General features: G+C 36.4%; 4 long non-coding RNA genes and 1 pseudogene across 5 annotated transcripts; 1 reads left to right on the forward strand and 4 right to left on the reverse strand.

The window, feature by feature from the left end:
* Nucleotides 1-1,162: 1,162 nt before the first annotated feature.
* On the reverse strand, nucleotides 1,163-10,736 carry LOC147505997 (polyubiquitin-like; annotated as a pseudogene).
* LOC147505998 (uncharacterized) lies at nucleotides 8,245-9,945 on the reverse strand. The gene is made up of 4 exons (XR_015193548.1): nucleotides 9,794-9,945; nucleotides 9,561-9,615; nucleotides 8,863-8,927; nucleotides 8,245-8,377 (listed from the first exon to the last, which is right to left on the reverse strand). It is a non-coding gene; the product is annotated as an uncharacterized LOC147505998 (long non-coding RNA).
* Nucleotides 10,737-10,901: 165 nt separating the features above from the next.
* LOC147505999 (uncharacterized) lies at nucleotides 10,902-12,215 on the forward strand. Its single transcript, XR_015193544.1, has 2 exons — nucleotides 10,902-11,455; nucleotides 11,500-12,215. It is a non-coding gene; the product is annotated as an uncharacterized LOC147505999 (long non-coding RNA).
* An 899-nt stretch (nucleotides 12,216-13,114) lies between these two features.
* On the reverse strand, nucleotides 13,115-13,675 carry LOC147506000 (uncharacterized). The gene is made up of 2 exons (XR_015193547.1): nucleotides 13,646-13,675; nucleotides 13,115-13,474 (listed from the first exon to the last, which is right to left on the reverse strand). It is a non-coding gene; the product is annotated as an uncharacterized LOC147506000 (long non-coding RNA).
* Nucleotides 13,676-14,503: 828 nt separating this feature from the next.
* Nucleotides 14,504-16,894, reverse strand: LOC147506001 (uncharacterized). Of its 2 annotated transcripts, none has more exons than XR_015193545.1 (3): nucleotides 16,677-16,894; nucleotides 16,439-16,495; nucleotides 14,504-14,538 (listed from the first exon to the last, which is right to left on the reverse strand). It is a non-coding gene; the product is annotated as an uncharacterized LOC147506001 (long non-coding RNA). The 2 variants fall into 2 exon arrangements; XR_015193546.1 differs by lacking the exon at nucleotides 14,504-14,538 and adding an exon at nucleotides 15,151-15,198.
* Nucleotides 16,895-19,261: the final 2,367 nt, after the last annotated feature.

Raw genomic sequence — 19,261 nt, forward strand, 5'->3', positions numbered from 1 at the left:
CCCAAACAACAACAATATCAACAAAAACGTTCAAACTGTGTTACTGCAGTGTTTGGTTTGGGCAAGCCGCCATTAACAAGTCTTGGGAGCTTCCACCAAGCTTCCCAGCACCCATTCGACAGCCTCATACGCCCTACACTACCCCACTTCAACCCATCATCCACCAACCAACCAACAATCAAAAAGTTTACAATAACAACAACCATAACGATTATCTAAGGTAGTGCGGGACGCCCGGGCTCGTGCCACCATTGACGCACCTTCAAGTGTTAACAACCTCACCCAAACAACCATAATACAACATCAACTCAGAAACCCGGACATCAATCCACAAATTTCCACCACGCGGTAAAGAAAATGAGTTCAAACAGAGAAACAAAGAAAAGTGGCGATTTCTATATATTGGGCTTTTAAGCGCCGCTTCCATAAAGCTTGACCGATAAATTAAGTAATCTAAAGCGGACAAAAATTATAGTTTTAGTAGTGGTGAGAGATAAACTCTACTCACCTGTAGCGCTCTCCGATTATCAGCCAGCTACCAGAAAAACCTTTCATTTTCTTCTTTCAGTAAAACTTCCATCTTTTTTTTCTGTATAAAGTTTTTTTCTGTGTTTTTCTCCAAAAACTCTACGAGAGAAAACTCACCGAACAACAAGGACAACCCTTATCTATTTACTTACGGGCTTTTATCCGTAAGCTGATAGTTATCCTATATTATTTTATCTATTATCTATTATTATTATCTTTATTTTTATTATTATTAGGAAAATAAAAGAATAAAAACACGGGGTGTTATAAAACAGCTCATGCCAAAATCAGTTTTCCACAGCAAACCATCATCCACAACCAAGTTCTACTACAAGGGCAAATGCAGCTGTGCAGGTACTGAACCTGGCTTCCAATGCAAAATAAACTTCCCTAAATAATGCAACAGAGTACTGTTAAACTATTTCAAATTTATATGTAAAAATTGAACCTGCATGAATTCGTCACATCATAAGATATGTTAACAAAACATGACAAAAAATCACAACTGAAGCAGATTCATATAAGAAAAGTGCCAAGAAGTAACCAAAATACTGATCTATAGAAAAAGGACTTAAGGTAACAAGTAGTAGTTATATAACCAATATTTTGTACATAACCAAACAAAATCTTATTTTCAGACTTCAAACATGGACTCTTTCTGGATGTTGTAATCTGCCAAAGTACGACCGTCCTCAAGCTGCTTTCCAGCGAAAATGAGCCTCTGGTCAGGCGGAATACCCTCCTTATCCTGGATTCTCGCCTTCACATTATCGATGGTGTCGGAAGTCTCAACCTCAAGAGTGATGGTTTTACCAGTGAGTGTCTTCACAAAGATCTGCATACCCCCCGGAAGACAAAGGACAAGATGTAAAGTGGACTCCTTCTGAATGTTGTAATCTGCTAGTGTACGGCCATCTTCAAGCTGCTTACCATTAAATATGAGCCTCTGCTAGTCGGGAGGAATGCCTTCCTTGTCCTGAATTTTTGCTTTCACATCGTCAATAGTGTCAGAGCTCTCAACCTCTAGAGTGATGGTTTTTCCTGTGAGAGTTTTGACAAAGATCTGCATGCCTCCACGAAGGCGGAGTACAAGATGCAGAGTCGACTCCTTCTGAATATTATAATCAGCCAATGTCCTACCATCCTCCAGTTGCTTCCCAGCAAACGTCAACCTGTGCTGGTAAGGTGGTATACCATCCTTATCCTGAATCTTAGCTTTCACGTTGTCAATTGTATCTGAGCTCTCAACCTCCAGCGTGATAGTCTTCCCAGTGAGAGTCTTGATAAAGATCTGCATGCCTCCACACAAGGTGCAGGGTAGATTCCTTCTGAATGTTATAATCAGCCAGTGTCCTACTATCTTCCAGTTGCTTCCCCGCAAAGATAAGCCTCAGCTGATCTGGGGGGATGCCCTCTTTACCCTGAATCTTAGCTTAATGCTCGACCGTCCTCGAGCTGCTTCCCTGCAAAGATAAGCCTCTGCTGGTCTTGGGGAATACCCTCTTTGTCTTGGATTTTTGCCTTTACATTATCGATTTGATTAGAGCTCTCAACTTCAAGAGTGACAGTTTTCCCAGTGAGGGTCTTGACAAAGATCTGCATTCCACCTCTAAGACGAAGAAGTAAATGTAGAGTAGACTCTTTCTGGATGTTATAATCAGCCAAGGTGCGACCATCCTCGAGTTGTTCTCCTGCAAAGATCAGTCTCTGCTGGTCTGGGGGAATACCCTCTGTCTTGGATTTTCACGCTGACATTATCAATAGTATCATAACTCTAAACTTCGAGAGTGACTGTCTTTCCAGTAAGAGTCTTAACAAAGATTTGCATCCCACCTCAGAGACAGAGGACCAGGTGCAAAGTGGACTCCTTCTGTATATTACTAGGGTATGCCCGTGCCTACGACCCGTGAGACCTCAACGCGCCTGCCACGCTACCCCGACAACTCGTTGTACCTTTGGCAAAGGCGCATACATGTCTGGCGTGTCGTGTCTTCGCACGAAATAACACGCCGTCGGCGCCTTCGGCAGAAACAACTCGTCCACGCCCTACAAGCAAGGTGTATGTGCATCTTGGCGAAACAACTCGTCATGGGTAAAGGCCCCCCAATTGCCCATTATCCATAAGCCCAATAATATCAATTGGGTCAGCCAATTGTGCAGTACCCATAGTTCGGAATTTCGGAATTCTCAGAATTCTGACAAATCCAAAATCCGAAATTTATTAAATTTCGACCCCTATCACATTCAAAATTTCGGATATTTCGACTCTATATTTGGAATTCCGTTTTTTTGAAAAACCGAAATTTCGGCGGAATTCCAAAGTTTCGTTCGGAATCACAAACTATGGCAATACCATGTCAAATTTAGAGGCCCAACAGTTTATAAGCCCAGCCTTTTGGCTGATTTTTGGATGTCTACCCCCACTATTACAATTTTTTTAATTGAGCCCATGCTCAAGGTTCCAAGCCCATAAAAGATTCAACCCATAAAATTTTTGTCCATTGTTGACTTTTTTGTGTAGGGGTGAGTGAGGTGAGAAAAACTGTTTAACTCACCCTATAAAAACTTTTTAATTCACCATCCATGAGTTTTGAGTGGCTATGGTTAAGGGGTGTGTCGACTACGTCTCACCTTATGACGTGGAATCTGTCCTCCCACTCCTCCCTGTTTTGTTAGATAGACTAGGTATAACCCGTGCCTTCGGCACAGTTGTATTTACATTTATTGATTGATGCACATTGTGCTTAAAAATTAAAAGAAAGTTAATATAAGTCATCAAATTCACTTAATATATGTATTTTGCAAAAAAAAAAAAAAAAAAAAACTCTCTATTGAAGTATACTACAGACAAAGGCAAAATATATGGTTAAGCTATTTACAATCTGCAAATAACTTGTACAACAATGACTTCCACCAAATATCACATATAACTTCAATACAGATGAGCCAACTATTGCACAGATAAAGTAAAAAACTTTGATGAAATAAAGTACACAACAATACAACATTAACTAATTATACATTAAGTAAAACCATCCAAGGTACAACAAACCATAAGGTCAAGCTTCAACGATGATTATCCAAAAAAATGCTAACTCTTACTCGTACATACATGTCAATTGCTTTGGGAGGAGCTTCAACGATGATTATCCAAAAAAATGCTAACTCTTACTCGTACATGCATGTCAATTGCTTTGGGAGGTTCATCAATTTCCACAATTTATCTTATATTAGATGGGCAAGAAGGTCGGTGGTATACCTACTTGTCATGCCTTAACAACTTCTACTAATTTCTCTTGGGCATTCTTGATTGAGCTGTGTTTGTTGCAACTGGGTGAATACACATACATTCCAATATTGTAGGTGTTGTATTCATATTGAAAAGAATAATGTTAGACTTTAGGAGGCTAAATTTCTCATCGAGGATCGGGGAAAAAAGGAGAAACTTAACATCACTAACTTTAAGCTCGGTGAGTCTACTAATCTTAGTGAAATTTCCACTTTATTTGGAAGTAACCACAAGAACTCATCTAACCATCAACAATAGTACTAACTATGTCAAATCTCAAAAGAATCTTCATTACAGTAATTGTTTTTGTTCCTAGTTGATTTAAAAATGGTATCGATGTCACATACCATAAAAATTCCATAATTCATAGGTTTTTTCCCAACTTTATTGTATTGTGAAAAAGAGCTGCAAAAGTGTACCTCTATTCCCAAAATAGGTATGGGAGTTGTGAAAACCTATTTACACTTCCTTATGAAAATTTTGGTTGTACATAACACCAATCGTGAAACCAATTAATCCAACAATAGAGGATGAATAATGACATCAACACAAAAGTGATATCTTTTAAAAAAATTAGTTAGCATTAAAAAAAAACATTCATTCCATTTCAAAATCTATAAAGAAAAGAAAATGATTTTATATCTTGGAAATCAATTGTGGAATTCACGAACACACCTGCTAAAAAAAAAAAAAAAAATAAGTCTGATTTCAAATGGTAAAGCTTGACTACAATGAATATGCCCAAATCATTCCCAAGCTAAAATTGGTTCTAGAGACAACTAACTTACCATTAATTGAAGATTTATTTGCCATAGCAATCTCCAATGTCACAAAAAATAAAGAGTGCATTCTTCTTCATTTAGTAAAAGGGCAAGTGGAAAATATATGTGGGCAACTACTGGAAGAGGAAAAGAGAATATTAGATAGCCAAATGAATAGGTGGACCTTAATTTTGGTTTGGTATATCCTTACTCCTCAAGTTTATGTATTGGTTCTCTTGTACACTTGTCTTCATCGAACTAATCTAAGTCCATTAACAGAGAGAGAACAATTGCTTCAATATTTCAAAGCAAAGAAAAAATAATCATCACGGATTATGAATGACCTATTACAATTCCTTTAATTTCAACGTACAACAACAACAACAACATGTGTCAAATATATAGTAAGCACAAATAGTTGTTTAATTGATCGAGACTCCTACTCAATGTTGCAAACTATCTCAAGAGGGATTGAACTTCCAAGCTTTTGTTTAGTCTGCAATTTGCTCCCATACTTCATTATTTTATTAAAAACTAACCAATAAAGCGTATACACTATATGCCCAAAACAAAATATGTGTCCATTACTGGAAAGTAATAAGCTATAAGTACTTGGAACTAAAAAGGTTTTGCACCCTTCAACACTTTATAAAAAAATGGATAATTGTTCCACTGCAGTTAACATATAATACCCCTTCCTCATTACCCACAAACTTCAAGCCACGTATACCTCCCTTAGCCACGTATACCCATTGAGTAGCCATGTTTACACCCAATTCAACCAATTCATATATCTATCCCCAAACTTCAAATTGTTTTTTAAAAACCAAATTTGGCACAATGAAATTGGATCTGGCACCTGGACATTGTAGATTTAACAAATCAAGTGTTTTGGTACAGATTGGAACAATAAATTTTTCTTTATGTCAAAGAAGCCAATAAAGCAATAAGTAAGAATAAAATGGTTGTCATAGCTTCTCATATACCTCTAGTCCATGTAATCTTCTACCACTCAAAAAACTCTATCAAGGAGCATTAACACCTACCTTGCTAGCTACTGCTTCCTAATTAAATCAGGGAGAAAAACTATGCTACTGCTTCCTATCCATGATGAAAATTTCGGCAAATATATTAGTTGCCCACAACTGGAAAAAATAAAGTAGTGATGCAACACAAACTTTAAAATACCAATGAGTATGAAGCCTGAATAGTGTCTACCTTAGAATCCAATAGCAGAAATTTTAGGCCCAAGAGTTGTTTTTTATCTTTCAAATTAGTGGAGTCCATCATATCACTCTTGTAATGCGTCCCCTTATTTTCCCTCAGTCTGTTCCTCTACATAAGCTATCAAGATCTTGGTAAGGCTGAATCGCCATACCTCGTGAATGTGAGAAAAACTCGTAAAAAGAAGCAAAAAAAATTATCACAACGTATATGGCCTAAATCTATTGAAGTGGGAAAAGAAGCAACATGTTTTGCTAAAAATGGAGAAAAGAAAAAGAATATAAAGCTAGCGCAGTAAAAATTTATCAAATATTCGAGACGAATAACTCTAACTACTACTGATTGATTAGTATCAAACTGTGTATCAATTTCAATTCTAGGTAATACCCCAACAAAACCATAAATCAAACCAATACTTCCAGCTAGTGAAAAGTCCAAATCTTAAAACCCATAATACCCACGAATTTTCAATACCACCAAGAACGTTTAGATGTTAATGCACCTGAAATTAAAAATATATGAGTCTCACTTGGTTTCCTATATATGGAAGGTTGTGGCCTGTGAGTGCAAACAACCATGTCTATATGCAAAACAATGGTATTGATGAACCAAAAATCAAAACAATAGAAACTAAAGTTGATTTATTTATCAAATGCTCGTCATCTTTTGTATGACAAATTCTAATTACAAACCGATAATTTTTGAAGCCGGGCCGAAGAGGATAAGACAAAGGGTGTTGGTATGAAACATTGTCCTATATGAAGTTCCCCTTCGAAGTCGATATTCTTTGAAAGTAGTCTTGTTTCTTCCTGCTCCAAAGTCAGTATCATAAATTCCAATCACTACAGTGTACGCCCATGAAAGAAATTGGAAAATTAAATCACAAATAAAGATGAACCCAACTAAATTAAAAAAAAATGGAGAGGGACCTTTCACATATTTCAGAAAGAGATAAGAAACGAACCATGTGTTGTAGCTGCTGAAAGAACTAACCATTTTAGAATATTTCCGTTCTTTTATTTTTCTTTTACATTTCTTGGAGAGTGCTAAGATGTAAAACCCTTGTAAACCACCAGCCCACTTTAACCTGATGTTATTGGGCGTTTCTTTTATCGGAAAATTTAATCCAACCCCTTAATTTTCAAGTTACACCCTTGGAGTCAGTAAGTGTGTTATTAAATGAATCGTTTAATTTACAATATTAAATGCTCCATTCAAAATGATCCACACTACACCCGTGTCCCCCATCATGACAATTGTGTGGAAATGGTGTTTCAAAATTCAGATGGCCTGGTGTAGAAATTCAAATGTAATAACTATTAATACAACTTTTTTTTTTGGTAATTAGTGAACTTTTTCTAATACAACCCTTGTAAAAGCACTTAAATGTTATTGAGAATTAGCCTCAAAGGGGTTTTAAAACTATCTAAGCCATACACATGTCCCCAATTGAAACACTCGAATGCAAAATAAAGTAATCGAAATAAACATTTCATTGCAAGTCTTGATGCATCCAAAGACTTTTGTCTAGCTTTCTTGTTAACAGTGTTAAGAATCCTAGGGTTTGGTTATTCAGCTATACTACTTGCCTACTTCCATCACCAATCCATCATAAAACAACAATAACATCCTTACTTTCTACAAAGTCGCGTATATATTCCAATGTCTTCTGCACATTTCGGCTACATATACACAGACATTTTTTTATAAACTTCTAAAAAGAGATTGCCACTTAACAACAAAAAGTCATGATTAGTACGGTGGTAATGGTATATTGTGCCACTTAGGCACTTAGTACCTAGTAGTGATGGTTGCGACCTTTACTCCCATTGGACTGGCCAAATTAAGTTTGATGAGATGTATCAAGAAGTTCTCTAGGAGCCCCTCGTGGAGGCCATGTCGGGTTCATTGTTAAGGATGTTGATGTGAAAGATCTCAATCCAATTGGTTTGTTGCATCAAATTCCAAAGTTGATCCCACCAGGGAGACTAAACTTCAGTACCAAAGTTAATATCATGGGGCAGATTGGAAATGGATATGCTCCAGTCCTAAATATTCTCATTTGCCACATCATTGTCACGTTTTAAGTTACTCATCCAGATGGAAAGGCTATTTGGTAAGAGCTTTAGAAGGAGTCACATTTCTTCAATAACAGTGGCACCGGGTTTGTGAGAATGATTAGTCCATGGTGGTGACTTTCTCAAGTATGCTCTTCATGGTTGTTTTGTTGTGAGAGACATGAGTCAGATAGTTTCAATGGGAGTCATAAAGAGTCCAAAGAAAAAGGATCCCAGTGGAGGCAATGTCACCAAGTCTGATCTAATGCCAAGCAAAAGTGCACCCACGTGAGTTATTAGCTGAGTTTCGAGACTTTTACTCTTATAAATATAAAGACATGATGATATACAACATGAATTACTTATCACACCAAAATTACTCATTACATCAAAATTAATTTGGGTATTACTTGAATTGTGTAAACATTGAACATTCTCTACCTACTTCGTATACTCCTATGATTTGGGGCAATGAGTCTGCATGCAAATCATAGTTCTTTGACTTGAAGCGTACCCTCCTAATAACAATGCAAATAAGTTTAGGACATGAAAACAAAATTATGGAAAATGAAGATGATAATGCTTATGCTGAAGGCAAATATCTTTGCACGCCTTCGGATCTAAATGTTATGAACACCAGGTCGTAAAGAATTTCAGTAAAGCCTACCCTGTTTTATTGATATTCTAATACTTTGGATCCAGTTATCAAATGAAACAAACTTTCTTACCAAATGAGGCAACACCAACTAATTTTATAACTGAAAATCCAAAAGAAAAAATTACGAAGTTGCAAACATACCAATTAACTCAAACAAGCTACGATTATACACTTCTACATTTTAGAGTTTCTAGTGCACATACTAAATTCATGTAACAATAGCAAATAGAACGAGTAGCCACTAACATACCCTCTAAACCAACTAAATGAAATGGATTGAATTGGATAGCAAAGCAATAATCATTTGTGGTGTACACCTCTACTCTTGAGGTGGTGAGAACCTACCTAGGGTTTGCTCGGAGACTTGCTCTTAAATACCCAAGTATTCAGCTTTGACACAAATACTTCGCCTGCAATTGCACTCTAAAGCTTTAGCTTTCACATTTCAATCAATGAGCATTCCTAATTTAGTCATAGATATTTAATCTATGCGCATTTCTCAAACTGATGACAATTCAAAGTTCGGAAACTAAAACAATGTTCCATTTTGTGGGTTTTCCAATGGTTGGATTCCTTGTTATGTTATTTTCAGCAGGCAATTCACAATCTAATAATTTCGCTTCATTTTGCACAATCAGAATTTGAGTCCAAATTTGGCCCTTGCCTGCTGTGAAAACCTGAAGCCAATAATAGGTTTAGGTGCACGTACACTCGTGCTCTCAAGGATCAGAAATCTAGCTCCACTCTTCTGGCCTTAATGGACCTACTCCAGCCAAAATTTTCAGTTCTTTTACCAACAATTTGGGGTTGGGCAAGGTATGAGCATGGACTTTGTGCTCAGGCGACATCAGATATCAAGTCCGTTGACCAAAATCTACCTAGCTAGGGTCCTTGGGAGACATGATCTTAAATACCCAAGTATTGACTATATTCAACTTTAACACAAATGAATTGAAATTTAAAATCTACTAATGAATAATCTAAATTGAAGAAAATCAGTAGTATTAAAAAAACAAAATAATAGAAAAGCAAAGACAACTCACTGTTAGACTTCAATAGGCCTTCATTTGACAATCTGCGCATACAAATGTACAATTTCTGTGGCAAAATCAAATTAAGTAAAATGTATATACTGCATGCTTATTAAAAGAACAATTTTTTTTTTTTTTTTTTTTTGAGATTAGATAGTATCATCTTCATGCAATTTCATTGCTATGTAATAGAATTTGGGTAATTAAGAAAAGTATGTAAGTGAGATGCTTATGGAAGAACATACTTGAGAAAAAACACCTTTAGCTTTCAAGAGGTTGTATAATTTTGAATTGATAGGTAAATATTCCTTAAGCAATCACCCAAACACTAATAAATTGTGAATATCATAACTTCCTTCACTGAGATATTCTTTGATCAATTGTTCAACTGAATACTTCATGAATAACCTGAAATTGAGAAATAAACCATCAAGCAAAGAAAGAAAAAAAAAAATCAGAGAGAGAGAGAGAGAGAGAGGAGTTCGATGGCTTGAGAGTGTCTTTATATACCATTTAATATATATATATATATATATATATGAGCATGTTTTGGCTTTGAAACGTTTCAATTATGAGTTATGAGCAAGCTGCAACCGTGGCCTCTGAAGGTGAAAGGAATTATGTGAGACTTCTGATTGCTGTTTAGAATTAGGAAAACGTTTTGTAATAACTCCTTTATAAAAAGTGTTTTGTCTTAAGTTTATTGAAAAGTTGAGCTATTTTTTGGGCTTTATAGTTGACATTTGCAAATTAATTACCAAAATAATAATCAAGGGCCGGAAGTTTGAGAGAGATACTTGATTTCAAAGTTAAACCGTTTACTTTGGTAATAAGAGTTTAAGAAGAGCTTATAAATTCCATTGAGAATAAGCCTAAAAGAGGTTTCAAAATGCTCTAGACCGTACACGTGTCCCCCATCCAACGCAGATCCCTAGAAAATCCCGACCACCCTTTGTCTACCCATTTTATTTTATTATAATAGATATTCCGATCGGCTAAGGTGCGTCTGTCCTTAAGTTGCTTTCCTGCAAAAATTAGTCTTTGCTGGTATTGGGGGATGCCGTCTTTGTCTCGAACTTTCGTCTTAACATTAACTTCCAACTTCCAACCCTCAACTTCAAGAGTGATGGTATTTCCGAACAGTGATTTCACAAAAACTTGCATCTGTAAGAATACAAATTGAAACATTAACATCAAAATATAATTACATGATGGTCCCTTACATGATTTAATATTCAAGGTTAAACCATACAACACGAATCATAAAACCATACAACACGAATCATAAAACCATACAAAACTACATATCTTACTTAATCATGGTTTCTAGATATCACAACACAGAAAGGAAACCTGAAAAAAAAAATATAATTGTATTTATAGAGTTCAGAATAAGTTTGGGTAATGAGAATTTGGACTCGGAGTCGGTTTAGAAAATCCAGATCCGTATCCAAATAGGTCTTTTTTGTAATTGTTGGACTTGGGCTTTATTTGACCCGACCCATTCATAGTGATTTGATGATTCAGTATAAGAGTTCTCCACTTCTCTGAGTCGGCTGCGGTTTTGTTATTCTGGATCTAGGATGCTTTTCTCTCTTCACCTTAATGGTGGATTCTATTATTCATAGTCTCTCATGCGAAAGCAGGTTTGCTATAGTTATTTGTTTTAGCAACTAGTATGCTTTACAATAAAAAGTCAGTATATGTATATGTTAGTGTTTTGTTTTACTGTTCACTTATTATGTTATGCGAGGGATTTGGTATGATTAAACGGGTGAACTTTCACTCTTCCGTGTTTTCTCTGTTTAAAAATATTGCTGGTAGCCAGTCCTGCTGGAGGACGTGGTTACTCTTTAATAGGGGTACCCCATCAATATGCAGAACGTGGTTACCCCCTAATATGAATGGCTTATAGCTCTGCCAGTGTCAGAAATACCAAAAAAGCTTATAGGATTATAAAGAAAATTAGTAGTATGACTAAAGAAGCACCCATAACTAAGAAGCACAGTGGAGCACATCGGATGAAGAAGCACAGTGGAGCACATCGGATGAAGAAGTACAATTTGGAGATAAGAAAGAATTTGAAACAGGAAAATGTTATTAGTTGAGAGTATGTGTAGACATAAGTCAAAACACTAACTGTATCTTGCAAACAAGAGATCTTTATTGAGGGTATTATCGTGTGGCATGGACTGTTCGGTATTATCGTTGTGGCATGGACTGTTCGGTATTGGGTCACCTGGGAAATTTCATTTGATCCTCGACGAAATCCAAAGACCTGTAATGTTTAGACACTTGCCTTTGGGCGAAATTGAATTGTTTGGCAGCTAAATATGCTCTTCATTTGAAATGATTTGTAGGGTGGATTTCTTTTACGTGCTTGGAATGACATGAATTTCAAGGGCTTGATTCCGTTCTTACATGATGACAATGGTACAATGAAAGGATATATCATTTATTTTATTAAAGGTCCAGCTAGAAGGCAGCGTATGGCAATTCCAATGTTACATTGTGGTTTTCTCTTCTTTGTAATATGAGCATTGTCTCTAATGTACTATATAGGTATATAGATTATGGTATTGACTCGTGGTGACACTGCCACTCATGTATCATTGTGATTCTGGTTTTCATTTCAGTTTTTTTGAATGAGATGCTATCCTAGTTTCAGTTTGTTGGATTTCAAAAGTGATTTCTATATTGTTTGTAACTAGGGTATGCCCGTGCCTACGACCCGTGAGACCTCAACGCGCCTGCTGCGCTACCCGACAACTCGTTTATTTGAAAGAAGCCAAAGGCGTCTGTATTGACCGACGCGAAAACAACCGCCACGCCTTACAAGACAAGGCCGCCGCTTTCGACGAAACAACTTCTAAATCACGCCCGGCGCGCAAGGTGTTTTGGCGCCGGGATTTGTCGGCGCGAAACAACTCGTCGTGGCGCAAGGCCATCCCAATTGCTCATTATCCATAAGTCCAACAACATCAATTGGGTCAGCCAATTGTGCAGTACCATATCAAATTTGGAGGCCCAACAGTTTATAAGCCCAGCCTTTTGACTGATTTTTGGATGCTTACTCCCACTATTACTATTTTTTTTAATTGATCTCATGCTCATGTTCCAAGCCCATAAAAGATTCAACCCATAAAAATTTTGTTTAACTTTTTTGTGTGGAGGTGGATGAGGTGAGAAAAACTGTTTAACTCACCCCATAAAATTTTTTTAATTCACCCTTCATGAGTTTTGAGTGACTATGGTTAGGGGGTGTGTCGACCACATCTCACCTTATGATGTGGAATCTGTCCTCCACTCCTCCCTGTTTTGTTAGATACTAGGGTATGCCCGTGCCGTACGACACTGATAGAGTCGCCTGCGACGCTAATTCTATAGAAGCAGCCTGAACTTGAACACCCCCCCCCCCCTCCCCCCTATTTTGATTTTATTATGGTCAAGAATGATTATTATTTTGAAAACTTCGACATCACACTAACTTGAACCAACTAAGGGGCAATTTGGATAGAACCTCCCCATTATTTTATGACTTTCCAATGTTTTGGATCATGTTAAAAGGCTGCAAAGACAATTCTCATTCAATAAATCCGATAGTGATTTGCATAGATGCTCTAGACTCATTCATCTAAATGGACTTAAACATAGAAGAACACCAATTAAACCAAATGAAATAAGAACAATATGAGAAACAGATACATAATCAGACTCCCACAAGTGGTTTGAATGATGACATCAAAACAGTACCAAAGAGAGCACCCACAAAAGTACGCCAAGTACAAAAAAAAGTAGCGGAAGTACAGATAACATTGTTGACAATCATAACTCTTCCAGAAACCCCATCCTCATGCGCCAATGTCAAGGTCATTATCATAAATCCCAAGCCTTGAGGAAACTTCATCGAAGAAGTATGTAATTATCTGTTTTAAATTCGTTAAATAGAGTGAGTAGGAAATATTATATATACTAAAGGGAAGAAGAAATTGACAATTCAAAAGTGAAATAATGAACGATTGTATTCACCTCTAGACTCTTTTCTAGTTTTGGAACAAGCAAATATGTAACGCCTCAAAACTAAAACAATTACAAACCTATGACACGTGGTTTTTATAGTAAAATTTGGCAAAGATCTCCTCCTCGTATTTTTGACATTTCATAAATATAAACCTGTCATAACCTGAAAATTACAATCATATATTTCTCATTGGTTAATCCAGTTACTTAACCGTCTCGACAGATGCCAGAGCAGTCAAATAATTGGCTTAAAAAAATGAGATCACTTCAACATTACAAAATATTTGAATGTCTCGACTAATGCCAATGATGTGTAAAACTAATTATTAGCAAAGTGGGGAAATGAGATTCATAAAATCAAGTATATTAAAACACCTTATGGACACGATATATCAGGCCATTACATTTTTTTTAACCGGATGGCGGAGATTAGATAGAAGACATTTATAAAACAAAAGAATAAATAAGGCAATGCAAGCAAGAAATACGGAAGCCAAGAGGCGGTTGAAGATTGAGTCTATCTTGGGGGCAACAAAGACATGTTTGTTTTGGTTTGAAGGTTCCTTAAAAAGGAGTCCATAGGGCGTTTTCCTTTGTCAAGAATTGGTCAGTAGGAAGCTATAAATATTTGAAAGAGAGTTCAAAAATGTGATGTGAAACCAATAAGAGTGTTAGGACAATTTGGATAACTCAAAGTATGTTAATAGAAGTTATCAATACACGGAGACGAAGCGTGTCGTTGTTGAGGAGTAGGTAGGTGGTCAAGGTAGAGTCCATCTTGAACTGGAACATAAATATTGTTTTTTCTTGTTGAAGGATCCTTATAAGGGTCCATTGGACGTTTACCCTTATCTATGGGATCTGTAGAAACAAATAGAAATAGATACTCAATAAAACTGTAGAAACAAACATAAAAGATAGGTGGGGATAACATACCATTGAAAGTCGAATCTGCAATGAAAAAGGGTGCCTAAAAAAAAGACAAAGTAGTGGTGATTATTTCGCATGTAAAGGTAGTAGTAATTAGGTATAAACAGAGATAAAAATTAGGTGGCAATAAATAAAACAAAGGGGATTTAAAAAATTAGAGGATAGCTGACGGTAGTAAACCACGAACAGTGATTATTTCGCATGTAAATGTAATAGTAATTAGGCGTAAACACAGATAAAAATTAGGTGGCAGTAAATAAAACAAAAGGGATTAAAAAAATTAGACGGTAGTAAACCACGCCATTAAATTAAAAAAACAAAAAAAACAAATGAGAAATAAAAATCGACGCGATAGCAAGAAGTAAATTAGATCACATATATAAAAGTACCACATATTATGACATTTAGATTTTGCAACCAATATTGACTAAACAGACCATGACTAAACTATGAATAACAACAAATAAATTAATAAATAGACCATGACTAAACATATATGAATAACAACAAATAAATTAATAAACATACCATGACTAAACTGTAAAGCCATGACTAAACTATACTTTTACATTTTTGTGTTCTTTAACTTTGGTTTTCTCTGTCGATTCCTCAAAAAAGAATAAAAATGACAAAACCCCATAAAAACGTCTTACTTGGTCTAAAGGTTGCACTCTCTTGGCGATTCATTACAACCAATTCTCTGCAAAACATTTCCATAAAATGTTCAAAACTCAAAAAGAAACAAAACCGACAAATACCACTAATAAACAACGCAAGCTTACTTGATCCATAAAATGGGTATTACTCTTTTGTTCTACGTTCTTTTTTGCACCAAAACAATTAAGAAAAACCCCATTCACTAATACGCTACTGGCGGTTTCAAAAGACGATGATGATTCTCGCAAAACCCGCATGGGATCGAGGAAATCTTTGAGACTATCGATGGGCTTATCTTGGCTGGTTATATATAGAGACCGTCGGATGGGCCTCTGTTATCTGAGACCGTGGGATGGTTCTTTGTGTTGGACGCCCCTAGCAATTTTCGGGAAGAACACATCCGCCACCTCAATCGCTTGGCAAATTGTATCTTGTGCTTCTCCAATCATCTTCTCAAATAATAGGGTGAGAGATTAAACTATGCACGAGTTTGGAAGAAAGAATGGCTCTCAAGCTCGAAGAGGGTCTAGAGAAAAGAAAAGGGCATTGACTAAAAATACACTTGCACATCCAATTAACAGTGCAAAGGTTGCAGTCTAAATAATTCTCTCAAACATGTGCTGCGACAGAGAAGGTTGGTCTCGACGCCGAGATTTCATTGCACATACACATGAGACCAGATGGTTTCTTTCCTCGATATGAAAGCAAACACAGTACGAGTTGGGTCATTAGCTTCTCTCAGAAAAGTTTTTGTGCCTTGAAGTGAGATCTCCTTAACAGTATCCTACGGCTACGGAAAATGGCCTTGAAGTGACCTAGATAAATTGGCAATTTGTCTCATGGATTTATGGGCAAACAAATGACAGTCAACAGATCCAAAGTGTTCTATCAAAATAAATTGGTGAACATCATCAATTAACTGATGTGTTCAAATAAATGTATCGAAAACAATAAGGGAATCTTTACTTAGACTAACTTTATCTATTTTATCAAAATTCAGCGAGAAACAAATACATTTCAGATTGCTGATTTGCTTTTTGACCAACTCATCAACAACGCATATACCTTTCCTGGACACCAGTATATGTGGAACTTTGACCATTTGGCAAATCGCTGGCTAGGTCTCATAAAAATATATAAATTATGTAGTTTGAATTGTTTTATTACCAGAATAATTAAATTCCAGCAAGCAGTCATCTTAGAATGACTTAGAGAATATAAAGTTGCACTCTCATTCACTAAAGGGACACTATTGATGTTTCTTATCAAATTAAGAGTTGTACCTGAAAGTACCATTGCTCCAATGCTCCAACATGTCACCGAGATTTACTATAAATGCCCTAGAGGAATAAATCAATCATTAAGAGAATAGCAGCAGTAAATTTTAACATAATAGATTACTTATTTACAAGTGCTTGAACAATCATTAAGAGAACAGTTAATGATGATCATATTCTTTATCATTAAGAGAACACTTAAGGGATGAAGGAAAGAGAAATGGGGCTAATTTCAACAACTTACAGCAATAGTAATAACACCCTCCTTGCCAACTCTCTCCATTGCCTTGGCTAAAGAGTGTAACTTCACTAACTTGATCATGAATTAACTTTAGGCCATTATCAAGCATCTGAAGATTTGGTCACGAATTAACTTTAAACAAGAACTACAGTGACGGCGGCAGGAAGGATAGGGCATACATAGTTTGTTTGAAGAATAAGATGCAGGAAGGAAGGATAGGGCATACATAGTTTGTTTGAAGAATAAGATCCAATAGATCCCAGTGTTAGGGCATAAGGGAGCATCTTTCTTTGGGATTGGCTTATTTTGCCACGCCACAACTTAGAAAAGACAATAGTAACAGGATGGATGGAGGCCCCCACACCATTGTGTGTTTTTATTAGATAGAAGAAGATGTTTTTGTTTTTGAATTTGCTAAACCTGGAATTTTCAATGTTCGAAATGAGTTACCGGATCATCATTAAATTGAGAATGTAAATGTATCAATCGGGAACTCGGATGGAAACCGAACATTTAGAAGATTGCAATTCTTTTCGACACTTCAATTCGTACAGGTTGGGCTGCTTTCTTTAGGATACTCCTTGTTCTACATTTCCAATGTCTTCTATGCAAGTGAGCCTTCAAGATGTTCTCCCCATAAAAATGAAGTCCTCTCAACCAAGTTGGAACTATTTGTTTTCAAAATTTATTGCAATTTCATTTCCATGTTCCTTCACTTGCTTGCTCAGGACTGCTCGATTTTAAATAATACAGTGTTCACTTTCACAAACAACAAGTGATGTTAATTATTTTGTGGAGCTAGCCAGATTTCTTGTTTATGTATCGTAAGCCTTGCAGTGGTCTTCTTTCCTCGCACAAATTCCTAACAGATGAAATCACAACTTGATGCAGGAACGTTCCATCTAAGTTTGTAGCAAATGACCAATTCGATACAATGAAAGTTTGTAGCAAATGACCAATTCGATATAATGAAGTCATTACGTAATTCTGACAAACTTTGTTTTAAGTTTGTAGCAACTACTTGCCAAATGGTATTTTTTTTTTTTTTGCTAAAGGGTAATTGTATTAGATAGCAAAGAAAAAACAATATACATTTGTGAGGGCCTTGGGTAGACCACTCCAACATACATTTCCTAAATTTTTAAGAAATAAATCTGAAATAGGTAGAGTGTTGGTTCTCTAACCTATAAACAAAATTAGGTCTATGCTCCCACCATTGCTTCTGGCCTTTTGCTAGGGTCGCTCCTTTCTTTGCACACAAGTCTGCTCCGAAATTTGCCTCCCTCCATGTGCTTGTTAGAACTATATTTGCCTTCCCTTTAGTCCTTTCCCAATCTGCTCTAACTTTCCAGTGCACTGAGTTGGTTTGGAATGCTTTGATTGCTGCTGTGGAGTCCGACTCCACCCATAGTTTCGTGAACCCCATCTCAATCGCCTTCGTAATACCTTCAACAATAGCTCTTGATTCAGCCAAATGGTATTGGAACCTGAAGTTGTGCACCCTTTACCAAGACAAGCAACACCCATCCTATCACTGTACCTGGCAAAGTACACTGAATTTTGTCCTGCAAACTATATATACGAAGAAGGTGTGTGTGAGTGCGTCATAAGAACCATGACAGTGCACGGCCTTCTGATTATTCGATATATTTTTGTAAAATACTACTATCTAATTACCGAAAACCCTAGTATAGTGAGATTGTCTCAAGCCCTAGTGATAATCAAGTTGATTCTGTTGGCAGACCTGGTGATAATCAAGCAGCTTTAGAGTTGTAGATTAGGATTTGTTAAGCTCAAAGATGTTTTATTAGATTGCATATTTAACCTGTCATGTTTTTCACCAACTTGGTCCTTCAATAGATTGATTGAGGGAGTTGGTTGAATGTATGATGAAAGGGTACTCATCCGAGTTTTCTCTGTATAAACAAGTCATATTTCTAGTCTTCTCAGTCAATTGGGAAAAGGTTTGTGCTTCTTGTTTCTGGATTGCGTATTAATGAGATTGATTAAAGAAGCCAAGAAGGAGGCTGGGGATATTTTGCATGCAAAGAAAGAGGAACGATGTGGAATGACCAAAGAAGCACTTGAAATGTTAGGTTTGATGTATATATAACATAAGTTTGTGCTCTACGATGAAGACTGGATACATGGTGCAATTATTTGAAACTATTGTAACTCGAGTTAACAGGTATGATGTATCATGTATTATTCATGTGTGTGCTCTTACAATTTGCGTATTTCACAAAGAAATAAAGGTTAAGTAAAACATTTTGTTGTCTAAGTTTAGACTGTAAATTTGATCTTTTATGTGAATGGGAATGTACAAAATGCTTACTAATTCGTTTTTTATAATTTCATGAAGGGCCAAACGTGTATCAACATGTTGAAAATTAATTCTGCAGTAAAAGTTACCATGTAAATTGGACAGCGTACTGTTTAGAAAATGATCTTCCAAGCCTAAAACACTAGTGTTTTTCACTGATGATGCTCTAAACAAGTGCTCTTTTGTCGAATGTGTTCCTCATCTAACAAAGGGTTCGCAATTACCTCTTCTTAGAGAAAGTTGTAGATTAGGATTCCTAAAGCTC

The sequence above is a fragment of the Coptis chinensis genome, chromosome 4, assembly GCF_015680905.1.
Source record: "Coptis chinensis isolate HL-2020 chromosome 4, ASM1568090v1, whole genome shotgun sequence".
NCBI lineage: Eukaryota > Viridiplantae > Streptophyta > Magnoliopsida > Ranunculales > Ranunculaceae > Coptis > Coptis chinensis.